At 40.6% G+C, this 18,739-nt stretch overlaps 1 long non-coding RNA gene across 1 annotated transcript; it reads right to left on the bottom strand.

Annotated features, from left to right (window-relative positions):
• Positions 1-319: 319 nt before the first annotated feature.
• On the bottom strand, positions 320-17,174 carry LOC148865450 (uncharacterized). Its single transcript, XR_016109256.1, has 3 exons — positions 16,026-17,174; positions 978-1,096; positions 320-612 (listed from the first exon to the last, which is right to left on the bottom strand). It is a non-coding gene; the product is annotated as an uncharacterized LOC148865450 (long non-coding RNA).
• Between the last annotated feature and the right edge of the window lie 1,565 nt (positions 17,175-18,739).

Genomic DNA, 18,739 nt, shown 5'->3' with positions numbered 1-18,739 from the left:
CCCCGGCTTAGATCTCTTTGGACTACCACCTTAGGCCCGTCGTCCGCTTTTAGGTGGCAGTCTGGACCGCCGGCTTAGATCTCTTAGGACTGCCACCTTAGGTCCATCGAAACATTGCATTCGCTTTTAGGCGATGGTCTAAACGCCGGCTTAGATCGCTTTTATGTCTAAGGCAGCGGTTTTATGACCACTGGCTTTGTTTTTTTTTTTATTTTATATTATTTATATCAATTTGATTTCAACATTTTGTTTGTTCCTGTTTAATACAAATCTCATGGCAGATAATGCATAAAAATCAATTTAAATAAAAAATTACAAATTGAAAATAAAAAAAAATAAAATTATTAATTATTATAATATCCAAAGCAAATTGCTAAAATACAATATCCAATTAAAATAAAAAAGTACAAGGCATTTAAAAAAAAACTTCTTGAATAATGTAATATATCTTCCAACGCAAATCCTCTCCATGATCCCGGTTCTGTCTTCAGTACAAGGCATTTGTAGGAAAAAACTTCTGTCTTCAGTGTTCTTGGACAATCTAAATTCTTAGCACTGAGGATCTTGTGCACTTCCCCCTGGTATACCGATTTCATTGGATTGGGACTCAGTCTTCATGCAGGAAGAGAGAAAAATCAATATCAGTAATGAGACTCATCTTCCAAATTGAGGAAGATAGATAATCCCCTGCATAATTAGTAATGGGAGAGATACAATTATGACATTAATGAATTGCCATAAAAGAGAAAACCGACAAATTAACTTTTATGTTTTTAACGCAATATCTTAACCTTTTCGCAAGACTAAGACACTTAGGCTTCTCAAGCGAGAATTTGATGTAAGGTAACAATCTTGGACTTAAAGATAACACTATGAATCATTTCTTCCAAATTATTATATGGTATTCTCGCAGAGATCAAAAGAAACAGGAAAAACTTCACTACTGTTCCAGTGGTTTGAAATTTGGATGCTATTACCTTCGCTTACATCTTAGTTCATTGTCCTCTGCATCCATTCCTTTGCTTCCCTCCTTGCAACCCCCACTAAAGCCAGAAGAATTATCAGGAATCTCATGACCACTATTACCAGAATTTCCCTGCCAAGAAAAAAAAAAAATCATTTGTTAAAGGCAGCAAGGGAGAGGAATCTCCATTTTTTGCTTTATGATGGTAGGAGGGAGGGTTCAAATAATGAGTAATTAATATATTACTGAATAGTATTGTTGCAGGAGTATTTTGTATAAATAAAATAAACTTAAAACAAATCTCAAGTAAAGGACTGATTCAAACCAACTCTAGGAAAATCAAGTGCCTAATAAATAGCATACTGACCAAATTTGCCAACAGAGGCAGTTCTCCTTGAAACAAATTTTGCCAAGGGTTTGTATACTCCAGTAGATTTGCAGTCTGGTTTTGAGACCTTTTCAGATGAATAAGCTGCAATTCTAGATATCTCACCCTATCATGGGACAAAGGTAAAAGAATAATATAACGAAGCTGTTCTTGATACGAAACAGCATCCAAAAACAAAGCCCATAAACTAAAATGCCCACCTAGGATGAAGTCATCCCATCCGGATCATGATTTGCCACTGGCTTGAATCTCAGTCTTGGATCTAATGGCAGCAGCTACTGTTTTAGTATATGCACCAGGGGGTGAGGCATTAATTGCACCTGCAAGAAGCTTTGAGAAGGACCTGAAACTGGAACAAGGTCTTGAAGCAACAGGTTTAGCTATAACCATCCTCTCCAGATCTTTGACTTCCATTTTCAGGTCTTGAAAATGGAATACAACTCAACTGACATTTTTTGGGGGGAAATCAGCAAGAAACAACTCTGTGTTCACATGGTATGGGATCACATGGGGAATATTTTCTATGCACAGAGGAACTTGATAATAACATTTTGGTATAGCTGCTCAGGAAGTTGATTCTGGTTCTGCTTGGTCTAACAATTCTGAGATCAAAAGTGTCTCCTCAAAGCCTGCAAAGAAGTGATGCTAGACTCTGGGGAAGAAAAGAATATTGAAATGACAGAATTAGTCAATACCAAAGATGGTGTTTATGCGTCTTTGGCTGCAATTTACATGGCTGATGCTAATGAGTCATCTAGATGAGTTTCTAGTTATGATTCTTCATTAGTGTTAAGAATGCAGATTTTATTTGCTTTTTTTTATTATTATTTTAGGATGTAAAATTAGAGGGTGAATCGTTGTGGTCTACAATCTCTATTATATCTATACCTGGCCAATCGATATAACTATACGAGGGAGAAACCTCTTCCCAGGGACATTTTTGTGGTACAAATTAAAAACAAGTTCTACATTAACACCAAACAAGTTACTTGCGTAACAAGTATTTCCATTCAAGGTAGAAATCAGTGGGTTGGGTCACTGAGATTACTCACAGCCAATGACCCAGTAATTGAGATGGTCACTTGGCATTTTAGGTATAAGGGGCCATTTATTAACAGCTGAAATGGCTGAACTGAAACAATAAATAATCAATACAATTCCAGCCATAGTCATTAAGGAAACAATAAGTCCATTATTTCCACATCAGCTTGTTCTCTTTAGCTTCTCAACCCCATGAGAATTTTAAGGCTTTTTATTTTAAAAAATAAAGAAAATCAGAAAGGTTTACTTGAAACATTCAGTTTCCTTAATTTTTATTAGGAAACTGAATACAATCACTCCCTAAGGCAGGGTATGATTCAATTCAGATCTCCTACCCACAGGATACAACAGCTGTACATTGGGAACATCTTGGGTATAGTCATAAGCGGGTAAGAGGAGCCACCTTGAGTGTAGAAAATAGTTCTTGGAATGGCAGACTTTAGCTGGGCAGAGGAACTCCATCTGGAGGTAGGAAAATTCTTCCGTAAGAGGTTCAAACTGTCAGAGAGGTCTCCTCGGTTGTAACTCTCAAAGGAGTAAGAGTTAATCAAATGCTTGAAAAGCAATCTAGAACTCAGTGAGCAACTCTTTTGCTATTTTTTTTTTCAATATTTCAATGTAGAACTCAGGTGCTAGACCTTATTATTTATTGATCTCCTCAATATGATTCAGATTCAGGTGAATACTGGGTCATTTTTGGTGGTTTTGTACCAATTGGGAGAAAGGCTGCAATAGAAAATGATGTCCCAATTACAAATGAGTCAGGACCATTCCATGCTGACCCAAACCAAACCTGATCCCATTGACAGGTGACAATTCTATTAAAGCCCAACAACCCCAATTATAGGTCGGACCAACTACCTACCCAAAATAAGAAGTATTACAGCCGTACCTTATTTTTTTGTACAATGCTCAAAGCCATTTTTCTTGAAAAGGATACTGTTTATCCCTTTTTATTGGTAATGATCAGAATTTTTGTTTAAAGAAGAATAAGATAATAAGAGTTACAAGGTGAAGCATCATCTTCCCCAATAATAATGAAGAACAAAAGCTAGACCTGTGCTACTCACCCCCATATGATACAGTATTCCAATGTCCCATTCCCAAAACCCTCCTCTAATCTGAGGGATGTGAAAGGATGAGAGATCCATCAAATGGATGGCCGAACCCTGCAAGAAGGTAGGGAGAAATTTAAAAAATTTCTCTCTCCCATGTGGGAATCGCATTCCCTGTTTTAGAAAAATTACATTTTTCAAGGATCGATCTTGAACCAAGAACCGAACCAGATCTGAACTAAAAAGTAGGAGAGGGATATACCTGATACGAAGAAATAGTATCTCCCAATGAAGGTATTTACGCTGATAGAAAATCTCCAAAAATTGCTCCCATTGAAGATGGCACAGTGTAGGGTGGAGCAGAATCAGTAGTGTTCTTCCCAAGAACTGAACCCTTTACAAGAATTTGATGGAGGTAGTGAGCACAACTTCAAATCAGTCTTTCTCCAAAGACTGATATCAAGAACTGATCTTGATCACTCCTACAAGACTGGAGAACGAACTGACAGTATGGCGGCGGCAGGAGGAGAACGCAGGGAGAAGGCGTAGTCACATTGTATTCAACTTCTCTTTGTGCTCTGAGAACTTGTATCTCTAGAAGGCTGGAGTATTTGGGATGATCTGAATGGTTCGCCCCCTTCCTCCTTTTATAGGCTTAAAGAGAGCTCATAATCTCATTAGGAGTTTCCTAATCCAAATTGGATTAGGAGTTCTCTTTAAGAGATAAGGATAAGCCATAATCTTATCTGCAGATTAGATCAACTCTCTCCTAATCTCATTAGGAGGTTTCCAGATCTGAATTCAGATCTGGACTCTCTGAGTGGATAGGGTAAGACCCTATCCTATCTGCTGATTTAATCCCAGATCTGCCCCCTTATTTAACTAGTCAAACTAGACCAGTTCGAATTGGGCTTTAGGCCCATGAAGTCTAAGTGCTCGAACTGCTTCCAACCTACTGCCCAGTTGGACTTCTTTGTATGGTGTGGGACCCAAACATTGATCTACACATCAGCCACATGGGTTCAACCCAGACTCTGTTACAAGGCATGGCCGAATTCACTGAAAAGACAGTGAACCCCCTGAACCCCATCACATGGACTCCTAATGGGCCCAACACTTACACTAAGTGGTCTCTAGGCCAAGCCACCATATAAAAACCCAGGGACTGTGGGCAGATGCAAGATTAGCCCATCAGGTATTACCCTCAATGGTTTTACACTTAACCTCTCGGCCCATAATGATCATACACTGCTCGACAAGAGAGGACCTCTCCCTTAGCTGCAAGGAACAGTGCAGCACTCTCTACTCACATGGATCCTGGGAATTAAAACCTTTTTGCAAACATTTTGAAACAACAATACCCATGTCCAACAAAGGGGCTGATCCTGTCACTATGATCACCCACTCGGATGAATTCTCGGATTATCCCAACATACCCATGTTTTGATCCCGGCTAAGGATCTCACTGATTGGCATATCAAAAACAACCCAATCTGACACCTAGTGCAATATCATAATCGAGTCTAGGGGTCAAGTGTAACTTTCCAGTTTTACCCCACTAATCACCAAGGTCCAGGGCAATACTGGAAATCTGGTCCGGTTCAGGGTTTCAAGTAAACCTACACTGCATGTACCTCGGGTCTCACTCTGGTAGCTGAGACAGGCCACCCCAACACTTGGCGGCACATCAGTGTCAGCCTTAATAGGACACTTATGAGACTCATGTTAGTTTAGAATGTTCACAACCATTGGATAAGTCTGGGGAGATTTATCCTGCCAAGGCTGACACTGGTGTGCTGCCAAATGTTGGGGTGGCCTGTCTCAGCCGCCAGGGTGAGACTTAGGGCACAAGCAGTGTAGGATTAATTGAATCTTTTAACTAGACCAGATTTTCAGCATTGCCCTGGACCTTGGAGATTGATGGGCAAAACTGGAAACTTACGCCTAACCCCTAGACTCAATTATGATACTGCACTAGGTGTCGGATTGGGCTGTCTTTGATATGCCAATTAGTGAGATCCTTAACGGGGGTCAAAACCTGGGTATGGGACAGTCTGAGAATTCATCTGAGTGGATGATCATAGTGACAGGATCAGCCCCTTTGTCGGACAAAGGTAATGATCGGGGATGCACTCTCTCTGATGGAAACCAATGTTAGACAGTTTTGTATGCCCTTAGCTTCAATCAATTTTGATGTACTTTTGATATTTAATGTAAATAAATAAAGTACATGTTTGATTCATGTTGTGTGGTATGCTTCTGTGTAAGACCCTAAAACTGGACACTTAATGAGACTTGTGTTGGTTTTAAATGTTCATAGTCGTTGGATAAGTCTGGGGAGATTTATCCTGCCAAGGCTGACACTGGTGTGCTGCCAACTGTTGGGGTGGTTTGTCTCAGCCGCCAGGGTGAGACCCAAGGCACACAGTGTAGGATTACTTGAACCCTTGAACCGGACCAGATTTCCAGTTTTGCCCTGGATCTTGGAGATTGATGGGCAAAACTAGAAAGTTACACCTGATCCCTAGACCCGATTATGGTACTACACTAGGTGTCAGATTGGACTGTCTTTGATATGCCAATCAGTGAGATCCTTAGCGGGGGTCAAAACCTGGGTATGTTGGGACAGTCTGAGAATTCATCTGAGTGGGTGATCATAGTGACGGGATCAGCCCCTTTGTCAGACAAAGGTAATGATCGGGGATGCACACTCTCTGGTGGAAACCAAACTGCCGGCAGTTGATTTCAATCGTTGGAATTTTGTTTTGCAAAATTTATATATATGATATATACTTACATATGGTTTCAAAATGTTTGCAAATGGTTTTAATTCTCGGGATCCATGTGAGTAAAGAGTGCAACACTGTTCCTTATAGCCGAGGGAGAGGTCCTCTCTTGTTGGGTAGTGTTTGATCATTATGGGTTGAGAGGTTGAGTGTAAGGCCATTTAGAATAATACCCGATGGGCTAATCTTGCATCTGCCCACAGTCATTGGGTTTTTATAAGATGGCTTGGCCCAGAGACCACTTAGTGTAAGTGTTGGGCCCATGGGGTCCATGTGATGGGCTCATGGGGTTCACTGGGCTTTCCAGTGAATTCGACTAAGCATTGTAACAGAGGTTGGGCCAAACCCATGTGGTTGGTTTGTAGATCAATGCTTGGGTCCCACGCCATACAAAGAAGCCCAATTGGGCAGCAGTTTGGAAGACTATTGAGCACTTAGAACATATTGGGCCTAAAGCCCATTTCGATCTGGACTGATTTGATCAGTCGCTTAAGGGGCGGATCTGAGATTAGGTTAAGCCCAAAAGCTGATCTAATCTGCAAATAAGATTAAGATGAGTCCTAATCCAAATATAGATTTGGATAAGGGCAACTCCTGATATGATTAGGAGGTATTCTTAATCATTAAGAAAGTGGAGGAAAACCCTAATTCGACTTACTTGAATTTGAACCCTAGGTGTTTTCAACAGACAACTCTGCATTCTTGAGATAGGATCTCAGATAACCCTAGAGAAGAAAATAGCAGTTCGCTACCTTCTTATCTAGCATTCTCCTCCAGCAGTCGCCGCCACCCTTTCTGTCAGTTCGAGTTCTCAATTAAAGAAAATCAAGAAAGGTTCTTGATTGTTCGTGTGGTGCTCATAGTCTTTCATCGAGTTCTTCAGAAGAGCCTGGTTCGTGGGACGAACACTGCTGGTTCGGCTCCATCATCACTGTGTCATCTTCAATGGGAGCTGATCTTGGGATCTTCTTTAGGCGTGAACACCAACGTTGGGAGATACTACTTCTCTGGATCATGTATAATCACTCTCTTCTCTTCTAGTTCAAATCTGGTCTGGTTTGGTTCAAGTAGAATCTTTGAATTTTGATTCTAAAATCAGGGAATGCGATTCCCAGTTGGAAGGCAGGTAAGAAATTTTTGAAATTCGCCCACCCATTCCGCAACAGTTTTGGCGTCCATACGATGGATCCTACCATTCCTTTCAGTGGTATCAAAGCCATAGGTTCGAATCTTGAACCAAAAGATCAGATCTGAACCTGCGCAATTCGGTAGAAGTTGTTCTATCCAGGTATTGCACAGTTTGCAGTTTTGCTTCAAGAAATTGTTTATTGTTTTCGGCGATTGATCTGAAATTAATTTTGTTAAATCGAAAATTAATATAGAACGGTTCTTAATTTATTTCTTGATTTAATGGACTGTTCGTACCTGGAGATCGAAGTGCAGAATTGGCACAGATTGTCTGCACAATCTTTATTTGCAGTTTCTATTCTTTTCGATCTGTAAAATCATTTTTTTTTCTAGACTGAATGTATAGGATTCAATCAAGAATGTAATTATTTAATGGAAATAGGATTTCTGTTTTATTTTCTTGATTGGAGAAGGCGGCGGCACAGGAGATTCACAAATGGAGAGTTCGCAACCTGCGTCTTGCAGTTTGGAAAAATGCAACCCTAATTACTAACCTTTGTTTTGCAGGTTGTACGAACAGTCCAAATCTGTTATGTGTTTGTCAGTTTTTAGTTTTTTAATTTCAGATCTTTCATCGAATTGTTTCTTGAATTAAAGATTGGTTTTGGACCGTTTCGGACCAGATTGGACCAAAGCTATTTGGACCAAATCTAGGGCTCGAAAGGGGCTGTATTAAGTCCTGTTATTTCCCACTTGCAAGTCTGAAATCAATTTTTAATTGGAAGAACCAATTCGGCCCAGCCTGTAAAGCCCAGTTTTAAGGGGTTAAAACTGCAAAAGCCTAGTTTTTCATAAAAGCTATATGGGCCGAACTGCTAACTGCGATTCAGCCCATATACCTAGATAATATTAATGGTTAATGTTATGGACTTTAAACGGGCTGATTAATGGGCTTTACAGTAGTTAATTGATTAGATCAATTCTTCCATATCATGCGATGTGTGGATGTTTGATGTGCTACGACTATGGGCCATAAGCACTTGGCCCATGATGATTTGTCAGTGGCTCTTGCGCACACCATGGCTGAATGCACATCATTGCCATGGTGTCCCCTAAGGTCATTGGATGACCCCTTACTTGCATGGTGGGCCCCACAACCCTGAAAAGGGACGCGTGCAAAAACCCTAGCCGATTTGGACCACCACAAATTTGACTTTATGAAAGTCAGTGGGAGACACCCTAGTTTGACCTAAATTAAATAGGGCATAATTTTGTTCCCTCCAGCAAATATGAGTGCATGTGATAGGGAGATCCATATGATGGACTCTCTAAAGGCTTCCATCAATAGCACGATGATGGGTCCTTCAGTAATGAGGAAATGCATCATAAAATTGGGCTATCCATTTGTTGTTGGGTCTGTCAGAGTGTTTCATAAGATGATAAGGGCATCATAGACCGATGTGAGAAGGGCTTCACCAGAAAATGGGAACTCTCTCATGGTACCTTGGCGTAACCTGAATATGATGGGTGAGCACTCACTGGACAGAAAGGTTTACCTGAAAATGGCTCTGAACCTTGTCTGACAAAGGCCAAAGGAAAACTCATATGATGAGTGGATGTAATTCGTCACAGAAAAGTGGTGGGGTTATGCAACTGAAACAGTTGGCTCCATGCACCCTATGTGATTTCCCACATTTCTAGAGACATTTCGCCGTCTTCGTTACTGAGATAGGAGGGAAATCTCAGAGATGAACAAATGGAAATGGAACATAGATTAAAAGTCATATCTATGTAGGTAACATGAATCAAACTAAGGTTGTAGACTAACGTTTTGTTGTTTTATCAGAAAATGGAAAACAAACAATTTGCTAAGTTGCTTGACGACAACAAGCTTAAGGGCCCAAACTACACCGACTGGTACAAAAACCTTATGCTGGTCTTGACTTCAGAAAAATTAGATAAAGTGGCAAAGAATCCTACACCAGATCGTCCGGGAGACAGAACTTCAGAAGCCCACAGGAGGGAATACCAAGAATGGGAGGAGAAAAACTCCTTAGCCCGTTGCTATATCATAGCCTCTATAGATAATCCGATACAGAGGCAGTTCGATCTGATCGAACTCATTAAGGACATATTGGATAGTCTGAAAACTACGTACGAAGAGCATAACCGTTCTACTCGACAGAAGGTCCTGAAGCAGTTCATGACCGCGCAGATGACCAAGAGGCAACAAGTTCATGACCATTGTCTCCAGATGATGGGTTACATTAACGAGCTGGAGACCCTTGGGTCCGGGCTGGATCTGGTCACACAGATAGATGCCATTCTTAACTCCTTGCCTCCGTCCTTCAATCCGTTCATAATGAAATACAATATGAACAAGATGAATGTCAGCGTTCAAGATCTCAGCAACATGTTGTAACGAGCCGAGGAACTGATTAGGAAGGATGAACCGATAGCCATGCTTGTCACTTCTACAACATGTCACTTCTGCAATAAGGCCGACCACTGGAAAAGGAACTGTCTTGCGTACCTGGAATCTAAGAAAGGTACTTTCGAAACTTGTGTCATTGAGACTAATTTGTTAGTCACTTCTGTGTCCTGGTGTGTTGACTCTGGGGCTTCAACTCATGCGTGCAATTCATTACAGGGGTTCAAAGTAAGCAGAAGGCTGAGTAAAGGAGATGTTGGACAGATTTGTATGCCCTTAGCTTCAATCAGAATGATGTACATTATGAATTTATTGTAAATGAATAAAAGTACATATTTGATTCATGTTCCCTTGGTATGTTTCTAAGTAATACCCTTAAACTGGACACTTAATGAGACTCGTGTTAGTTTAGAATGTTCACAGCTAATGGGTCGGTCTGGGGAAACCTATCCTGATAAGGCTGACACTGATGTGCCACCAAGTCGGTTGGGGTGGCCTGTCTCAGCTGCCAGGGTGAGACCCTAGGCACATGTAGTGTAGGATCAATTGAATCTTTGAACCAGACCAGATTTTCAGTATTGCCTTGGACCTTGGAGATTAATGGGCAAAACCGAAAAGTTATACCCGACCCCTAGACTCGATTATGATACTACACTAAGTGTCGGATTGGGTTGTCTTTGATATACCAATCAATGAGATCCTTAGCGGGGGTCAAAACCTGGGTATGTTGGGACAGTCTGAGAATTCATCTAAGTGGGTGATCATAGTGACAGGATCAGCCCCTTTGTCGGACAAAGGTAATGATCGGGGATGCACTCTCTCTGATGGAAACCAAGACTGCCGGCAGCCAATTTCAATAATTGAGGTTTGTTTTGCAAAATATATTTTATATGAGATATAAAAGTATATATATTATGATTTCTAAAATATTTGCAAAAGGTTTTAATTCCCGGGATCCATATAGGTAAAGAGTGCAACATTGTTCCTTGCAGCCGAGGGAGAGGTCCTCTCCTGTTGGGCAGTGTTTGATCATTATGGGCTAAGAGGTTGAGTGTAAGACCATTGAGGATAATACTTGATGGGTTAATCTTGCATCTGCCCACAGTCCCTAGGTGTTACAAGGTGATTTGGCCCAGGGACCACTTAGGGTAAGTGTTGGGCCCATAAAACCCATTTGATGGGTTTCAGGGGGTGCACTGTCCATAACAGTGTATTCGGCCAGGCCTTGTAACAAAGGTTGGGCTGAACCCATGTGGTTGATGTGTAGATCAATGCTTGGGTCCCACGCCATACAAGGAAGCCCAACTGGGCAGCAGTTAGGAAGGCTAAGTGAGCACATAACCTTAATGGGCCTAAAGCCCATTTCGAACTAGGCTGTTTTAATTATTTAAATATGGGGTGAATTCTGAGATGAATTAGTAGATAGGATAGAGTCTTAACCCTATCCACTCAGAGAGTCCAGATCTGAATGTGATTCAGATCTGGAAACCTCCTAATGTGATTAGGAGAAGACTGATCTAATCTGCTAATAAGATAAGGGGTTTATCCTTATCACCTAAAGGGATGTCTGATCCAAATGAGATTTGGATCAGCAACTCCTAAATTAGGAGTTGATCCTTTAGGGTAACAAAAGAAGGAAGGGTCGGCAGCCTTTAGAAGACATTTTCTTTTCACATCCTCTTGAGAGCTGAAATCACAGAAGAAAGAATTAAGCGACCCTGCAAAATTCTTTCTTGCCGCCTCCTTCTTCCTACCGCCTGCCTTGCCAGTTCGAGCTCCAATTCAGTGGGAGAAGTCAAGATTTGATCTTGATATCAGTTCTTTGTGAAAGGACTGATAGGAAGCTGTACTCACGTGTCATCCTGCTATTTCTTGCGAAGGACTAGGTTCTTGGAGAAGAACTCTGTTGATTCTGCTCCATCTTGCATTGCGCCATCTTCAGTGGGAGTAGTCTTTGGATCCTACCTTGGGCGTGAACACCTCCATTTGGAGATATTACTTCTCCGTATCAGGTATAGTCCTCTCCTACTGCTTTTGTTCAGATCTAATTCAGTTTATGGTTCAAGATTGATCATTGAAAATATGATTTTCTAAATAGGGAATTCGATTCCCAGTTGAAAGGGAGAGAAATTTTTTTTGAAATTCGCCCACCTTATTCCACAAGATTTGGGTATCCATACGATGGACCTCTCATCCTTTCAGGAGAAGTGACACTTTTCTTGGAAACGACTGCAAGTGTTGCAACTGCGGCAATTGGAACCGTAGAATTAGTTTTTTCAGAAGGAATTATTGTACTTAAAGATTGTCTTTATGTACAAAACTTAAGAAGAAATTTGATTTCTGTTTCTAAACTGTGTGCTGATGGATATACTGTTTACTTTAATAATATGATTACTGTTAAACGGAATAATAAATTCATCGCATGCGGGGAACTGGATAACGGTCTCTATGTTCTACGTCCTTCTCTAGAAACTAACTTAACCGAAACTACGTCGGTCGAAATTCTCAAGAAAAGGAGTCGTGATATAGTTAGTCCCACGTGCCTGTGGCATTACCGACTTGGCCATATCGGTATTGACCGAATCACAAGACTGGTAAATGATGGTCCTTTGAATTTTCTAATCGTAGAAGATCTTCCCACTTGTGAGCCTTGCCTTCGAGGCAAGATGACGAAACAACCATTTACGGTAAGTCTGAAAGATGTACAGGTACACTTGACCTTATACATACTGATGTATGTGGTCCCCTGAGTGTTAGGACTCGTAACCAACACGTGTATTTCATCACCTTCACCGATGACTACTCACGATATGATTACGTGTACCTAATGAGACAGAAGTCTGAATCCTTTGAAATGTTCAAGGAGTTCAGACATGAAGTCGAGAAACAGTTAGGGAGAGAAATTAAAGCCCTTTGATCGAATCGAGGAGGCGAGTATCTCTCTGACGAATTCAGGGACTACTTGAAGGCCAACGAGCTAATATCGCAGTTGGCTCCTCCTGTAACACCGCAACTTAATGGTGTTTCAGAGAGAAGGAATAGAACATTGTTAAACATGGTCCGGTCACTTCTCACACGCTCGGAATTGCCCATATCCTTTTGGGGATATGCATTAGAGACTGCAATTTACGTGCTGAATCGGGTTCCAACCAAATCGGTTCCGAAAACTCCATATGAACTATGGACCGGAAAGAAACCAAGTGTCAGACACTTGAAGGTTTGGGGTTGTCCTGTGCACGTTAAGAGAACGAGTGCAGACAAGTTGGAATCCAAGACCAGTCGTTGCCTATTTGTAGGTTACCCAAAGGATTCAATGAGTTATCTTTTCTATGACCCAAGTGAGCAGAAAGTGTTCTGCAGTCGAAACGCTCAGTTCTTAGAAATTGATTACATCCTGGACACCCATCGTCAGGAAATAGTTCTTGATGAGGAGAACTCAGGAGTAGTGGGAGATGTCCCACAAGTTCTAGGTAGTGACCAACCTAGAAGATCCACTCGAGTATCCAGGCCACTGGTCCGTTATGGTTATGACCAGGATAGTTACCTGGTGGAAGCCTTGACTAATGAGGAGGATCCCGTGACTTATGCGGAAGCTATATTGGACATAGATTCCCAGAAGTGGGTGGAGGCCATGAGAGCTGAGATGGACTCGATAGAGGCCAATGGAGTCTGAACTCTAGTAGATCCGCCCTCCGGGGTAAAAGCAATTGGTTGCAAATGGATCTATAAGAGGAAGAAGGGCCCCAATGGCAAGATTGAAACCTACAAAAGTTGTTTGGTGGTGAAAGGGTATACTCAGAAAGAATGCATCAACTATGAGAAAGCCTTTTCGCTTGTGGCCATGCTTAAATCCATTAGGATCCTACTAGCTGTAACAGCATACCATGACTACGAGATTTGGCAAATAGATGTCAAAACCGCATTCCTGAATAGAGATCTTAGTGAAGATATCTACATGCAACAGCCGCAAAGCTTCATTGCTGCTGGTCAAGAACATATGGTATGTAAACTTAATAGATCCATATATGGACTTAAGCAAGTTTTTAGGAGTTGGAACATCCGTTTTGACTCTATCGTCAAATCATTTGACTTTAAGTAGAATCCGGATGAGCCCTGTGTCTACAGGAAGTCCAGTGGAGATAAGGTCACCTTCTTGGTGTTATATGTGGACGATATCCTACTCATTGGGAATGATGTAGGAATGTTAACTTCGGTCAAGGTATGGCTTTTACAACAATTCTCCATGAAAGATCTTGGAGAAACTTCCTATATACTAGGTCTTCGACTCTATAGAGATAGATCGAAACGGATAATTGGATTATCCCAGGCTGCTTACATTGACAAAAGTCAAAATGTACAGCATGGAGAACTCCAAGAAATGAAACGTTCCTTTTAGGCACGGAGTGACTCTCTCCAAGAAGATGTCTCCCAAGACTTCTAAGGAGATTGAGGGCATGAAAGACGTTCCCTATGCCTCAGCCATAGGGAGCATCATGTATGCCATGTTGTGCATTTGCCCTGACATTGCTCAAGCGGTGAGTGTCGTAAGCAGGTTCCAGGCCAACCCAGGGCAGGAGCATTGGACTGCTGTGAAAAACATAGTAAAATACCTTCGAAGGACAAAAGAGTTTTGTCTAGTATTCGATGGTAGTTCACTACAAATTCTGGGGTATACTGATGCCGATTTCCAATCGCATCCAGATGATAGGATCGTGTGTTGTTTGCTGGAAAAGCAGCAAACAGGGGTCCACGGCAGACTCTATAACCGAAGCCGAATACATTGCCGCAAGTGAAACTGCCAATGAAACCGTGTGGATGAAGAAGTTCATTCACGAATTAGGAGTGGTTCCGTCCAGCAAATGGCCTCACCACAATGTTGTCTACTGTCTGCCATCCATCAGAACTATGAATTTTGAAGGGCTCAACAGAGGAACATCACATCTATAATAGCTCTCCCTCTCTAACTCTTAAATAGCACATTATGCCACATGCTAATAGACAAAGATGAGGAGTTAATTTCAAGAAAAAGTAACAAAATCAACCTTAAAGACAAGGGAATGAATCAAGATGGATCAGTAGACAGTGAGTTTCTAATATATTTATTATGTTAATTACTTTGTAACAAGAAAGCTATATCCCTTGTACCTGGATACAAAGATAACAGCTTACAAGCTACCCAGGAAAATAGACTCCACAATACAAAGAGACTATTCACCCCTTCTCTAAGCTGTATGCTACATCCAGAGAAAGTAATCAGCATGCCAGCAAAAGCAGATTCCACATAATCAAATTCAAATTAATGTAATTTCTGTAAGATAATTATAGTTCCACTGAACCAAAGATAGCTCAGTTCGAGGGGGAAAGAAGACAAAGTACAGAGGAGCAACTGGAACTCATTAGAAGCAGACAATGCTAGCGATCAAAGGGGAGGAGGAAAGTCAGACAAAACAAATAAGACGACGACAGTAGCTTGCTAGGACCAGACAAACATCGCTGAGTTCCAGAGTTAGGAAGTGAGCTCGGCGTTGAAGCTTGATGAAGTCAATATAAATTATGGGTAGCATTAGGAAAAAGATAAACTATCCCTCCATTGTCTGGCAAGTGGATCATATAAGATTCTTTGCATGATTTTTTGTAGGGGGAGATGTACAAATTTTTCTTCTTCTGATCTTCTTGGAAATAGGACAGAGTTCATAGAAGAGACTATTACCTGCTACACTAAGCCAGCCTTTCTTGGATCTGTGGAAAGCTCAGACGGAGGTAACTAGAGACAAATTTTAACCTCTCATAATTTCTTTGAAATAATTTATACTAATTCCCATTTTTCTATGTGAAGCTATGAAAAGATGATGCATTAATGTGTTTAATCATTGATCTAGGCTATAATCAACAAAAAAAATTGTACAACCTCTTATTGGTTCTTTTCTCTCCATTAGGATTGCGAACAACTGAATCTTTACCTGATTTAGATCAAGTGACAACCATGAAGTCCTATTCACATGAGAATCTAACTATCAATAATACTTACCATGAGACAAAGAGTACATTGAATATCTTGTGAACAAACACAATCATACTAATGTAATGAAACGACCAAAGAGAAATCTAATAGCATTCAGGACTCACCACTACCAACGAAGAATTAAGATGAAGGGAAATGGGGGATATGATGAGAAAAAAAAAAAAGAGACAAAAGGAGTGAAAATATAGAGAACGATAGAGGGAATGTTACCTTCTCTCTTGCTCGGACGAACAAAGATCGGTGGTGCTTGCTTGAAATTTCCTCCTCAAACACAAAGGGATTCCCCTTCTCAAACGAATTAAACTATGCAAATTCTCCTCTCTTCAAAGAATAAAAGCCCTGCTATCTACCTTGCACGAACCCTACTTATGCAATTTTTCTTTCTTGTTAAGATTCAAAAATCCTCTGCAATACTCTCCAATTTTTCAGATCTAGTGAAGAACTTAACCTTGTCTTCGTGCGGTTGTCTGCAATACTCTCCAAGATTGTCTTCTTCCAAAAGAGAACCTCTTGTCTGTCAATTTCTTGCCGACAGAACCTTGTCTTCGTGCGGGAGAAATATGCAATAATATCCAAGTTTCTCTTCGTGCGGAAGAAGTTTGTGATCACAATAATCTTCCAAAAGAGATTGTCGAGTTCTTGTCAACAGAGCTTGTCTTCGCGCGGGAGAAAAGAATTTTCTCTCCCCGCGCACTTTCTCCTCACCGCGTAACACTAGACCGGTTTAATTCAATAAGTAAAATTAAACTGGTTTAATACCGGTCTAGCTCCGGTTAATTATAAATCTGCCGAACAATCCGCCGCGCCAGCTCTTAAAATGAATGTAGAAAGACCGCCGCCGCTTTAGATATCCCTAAGCGGCGGTTTTTCGGACAGCCGGTTCTAAACCGCTGGCTTTGACCGCTTCTCTTGTAATGCCAAGAGCATGATTCAGCTACAACCCTACTTCTAGAAGTCTCTTAAGCCTTAGATATTTAGTCGAAGTGTTGATATGTTGGTTTTCCATTATCGTTGTCGCAGTGTGCTAAGTTACTGCACTACGACGCTCAAGTGAATTATTGTCATAGGCTTATTTGAGTGTGCCATGCTACTGCACTGAGATGCTTTGGTGATATTGAATCACAACTCGAGAGACTACCGTGCTAATATATAAACTGCAAAATGAGTGGTGTTCGAGTCAAGACCAGTCACACCGCACTGAGAGTACAATCCAATACATTCATGCGCGAGTATTTCTGCCTATTGTCATTTGGGGTTACGATGGGACTGCACCGTGGAGATCTCAAACTATCCTAGTCATGGTGAGCATTTTTTAATGCATTTCTCTTGCTCTTTTGGGTTTACAGGCACGTTGAGTTTGAGTGTCTTCAATGCATTCTCCCTAGGGCCTAAATCCATGTACTTGCTTAATCTCTTCTTTAGAAAACTCTTTTTGTTAAATCAGTTGCTTCCTTAGCCAAAATAACATTTGTGATGTAACTTAAAGCATCTTGTACATCCATCTGATTGGACGAAGTAAAAGGACTCAAGTTATTCAACAACAAACCTTGGACACATTTCAATGGCCCTAAACCCAATCCCCGTCCTTGTTCTTATCTTTAGCACCATGTTTCTTGCTCTCCTCCTTAGAGTTGTTTGGTGAAAAAATTTTATATTTTTATCTTCTGCTTTAACCAATTTGTCTTACCTTTTTGTGCCATTAAGATTTCTTGTCTATTGAGGAACTCACCTAGTTCCCTTCTATCTAGTTTACTTTTAAAGGGCAATACCTTGGAGATCTAGAAGATTCTATATTGAGCTTGTCCTTAAGTTCTTGAAATTTATTTTGCACCTCTTTATTCCATTTCCTAAATAACTTCTTTAAACTCTAGCCTTTCTCATCGGCTTGGCTTGTTCATCATCTCTCACTTCTTGTTCCCAAGTTTGCTCTAAAACACTTGAAAATTCCCACGGATTAACCACACCTCTTCGAATCTAAAAGGTCTTCCCTTCTTGTAGAAAATCTTGATCCAAATAGAGGACTATAGGAATATGATCAGAGCCCCTCCTATGAAAATTTGACTAACACAACCTTATTTAAATTAGACATGAAATTCCTAATTTTACATGTCCAAAACTTATGTTACATGTTCAGAACTTAAGTTATTCTAAGTAAACTATAAACATGAAATTCCTAATTTCTTCCAAATCCAAGGAACCAATGAAGTTTCAGTTCCTAATTAGCTATTTCCTACTGACTATTTTACTCACCAGCTCTCTCATTCTTGTCAAAAATCAAACTGAAATCTCCTATGCATAGCCAAAGACCAACAAATAAGCTATCCAAGGACCTCCATCTCTCAAAGAACAAATCTCTTTCTTTTCTTGTTCTTCTCACCATACAAGAAAGAACCACGCCATACTCCAAGCTCCTTGTCTATAATTTCCATATGAATAATTAGGCCTTTCAATACACAAACTTGAAATATTTGTTAGATTAGATGTAATAACCATGTAATCTGATGGGTGCCTCTATTGATACTTCGAAACTTGTTGGAGAGAGATTGATTTGAAAGAAATTTTGAATGTCGCCTAAAATTTTATATTTCTTGTAGAGGTTTTTGTTTGTGGCAAGGTGAATTCCCTCAATTGACCCCATGTGCCTTACTCTTTATGTGGAGAACCTACTCTAATACCACTTATGACCCAAGTAGCCTAACCTAAGAGTGGGGTGAATTGGGTTCTATGAGTTTCTTTTCTAACTAAGATTTTCAAACAATTGAATATTGATCAAATGTTGTGGAGAGCAATAATATGAAGGGCAATGTAACAAGGAAAATAGTGTGTTGAACAAATTCAAGGAACAACGGATAAATTAAAGCATACACAAGTTTTATAGAGGTTTGGCCAAACCTGGCCTACATCCTCTCCCCAAGCACACCTCC

This window comes from Nelumbo lutea, chromosome 3 (assembly GCF_056320005.1).
Source record: "Nelumbo lutea isolate HS-2025 chromosome 3, American lotus-T2T, whole genome shotgun sequence".
NCBI classification, from domain to species: domain Eukaryota; kingdom Viridiplantae; phylum Streptophyta; class Magnoliopsida; order Proteales; family Nelumbonaceae; genus Nelumbo; species Nelumbo lutea.
Note: the sequence above shows the minus strand (reverse complement) of the source record. Positions and strands in the feature narration are given on the sequence as shown.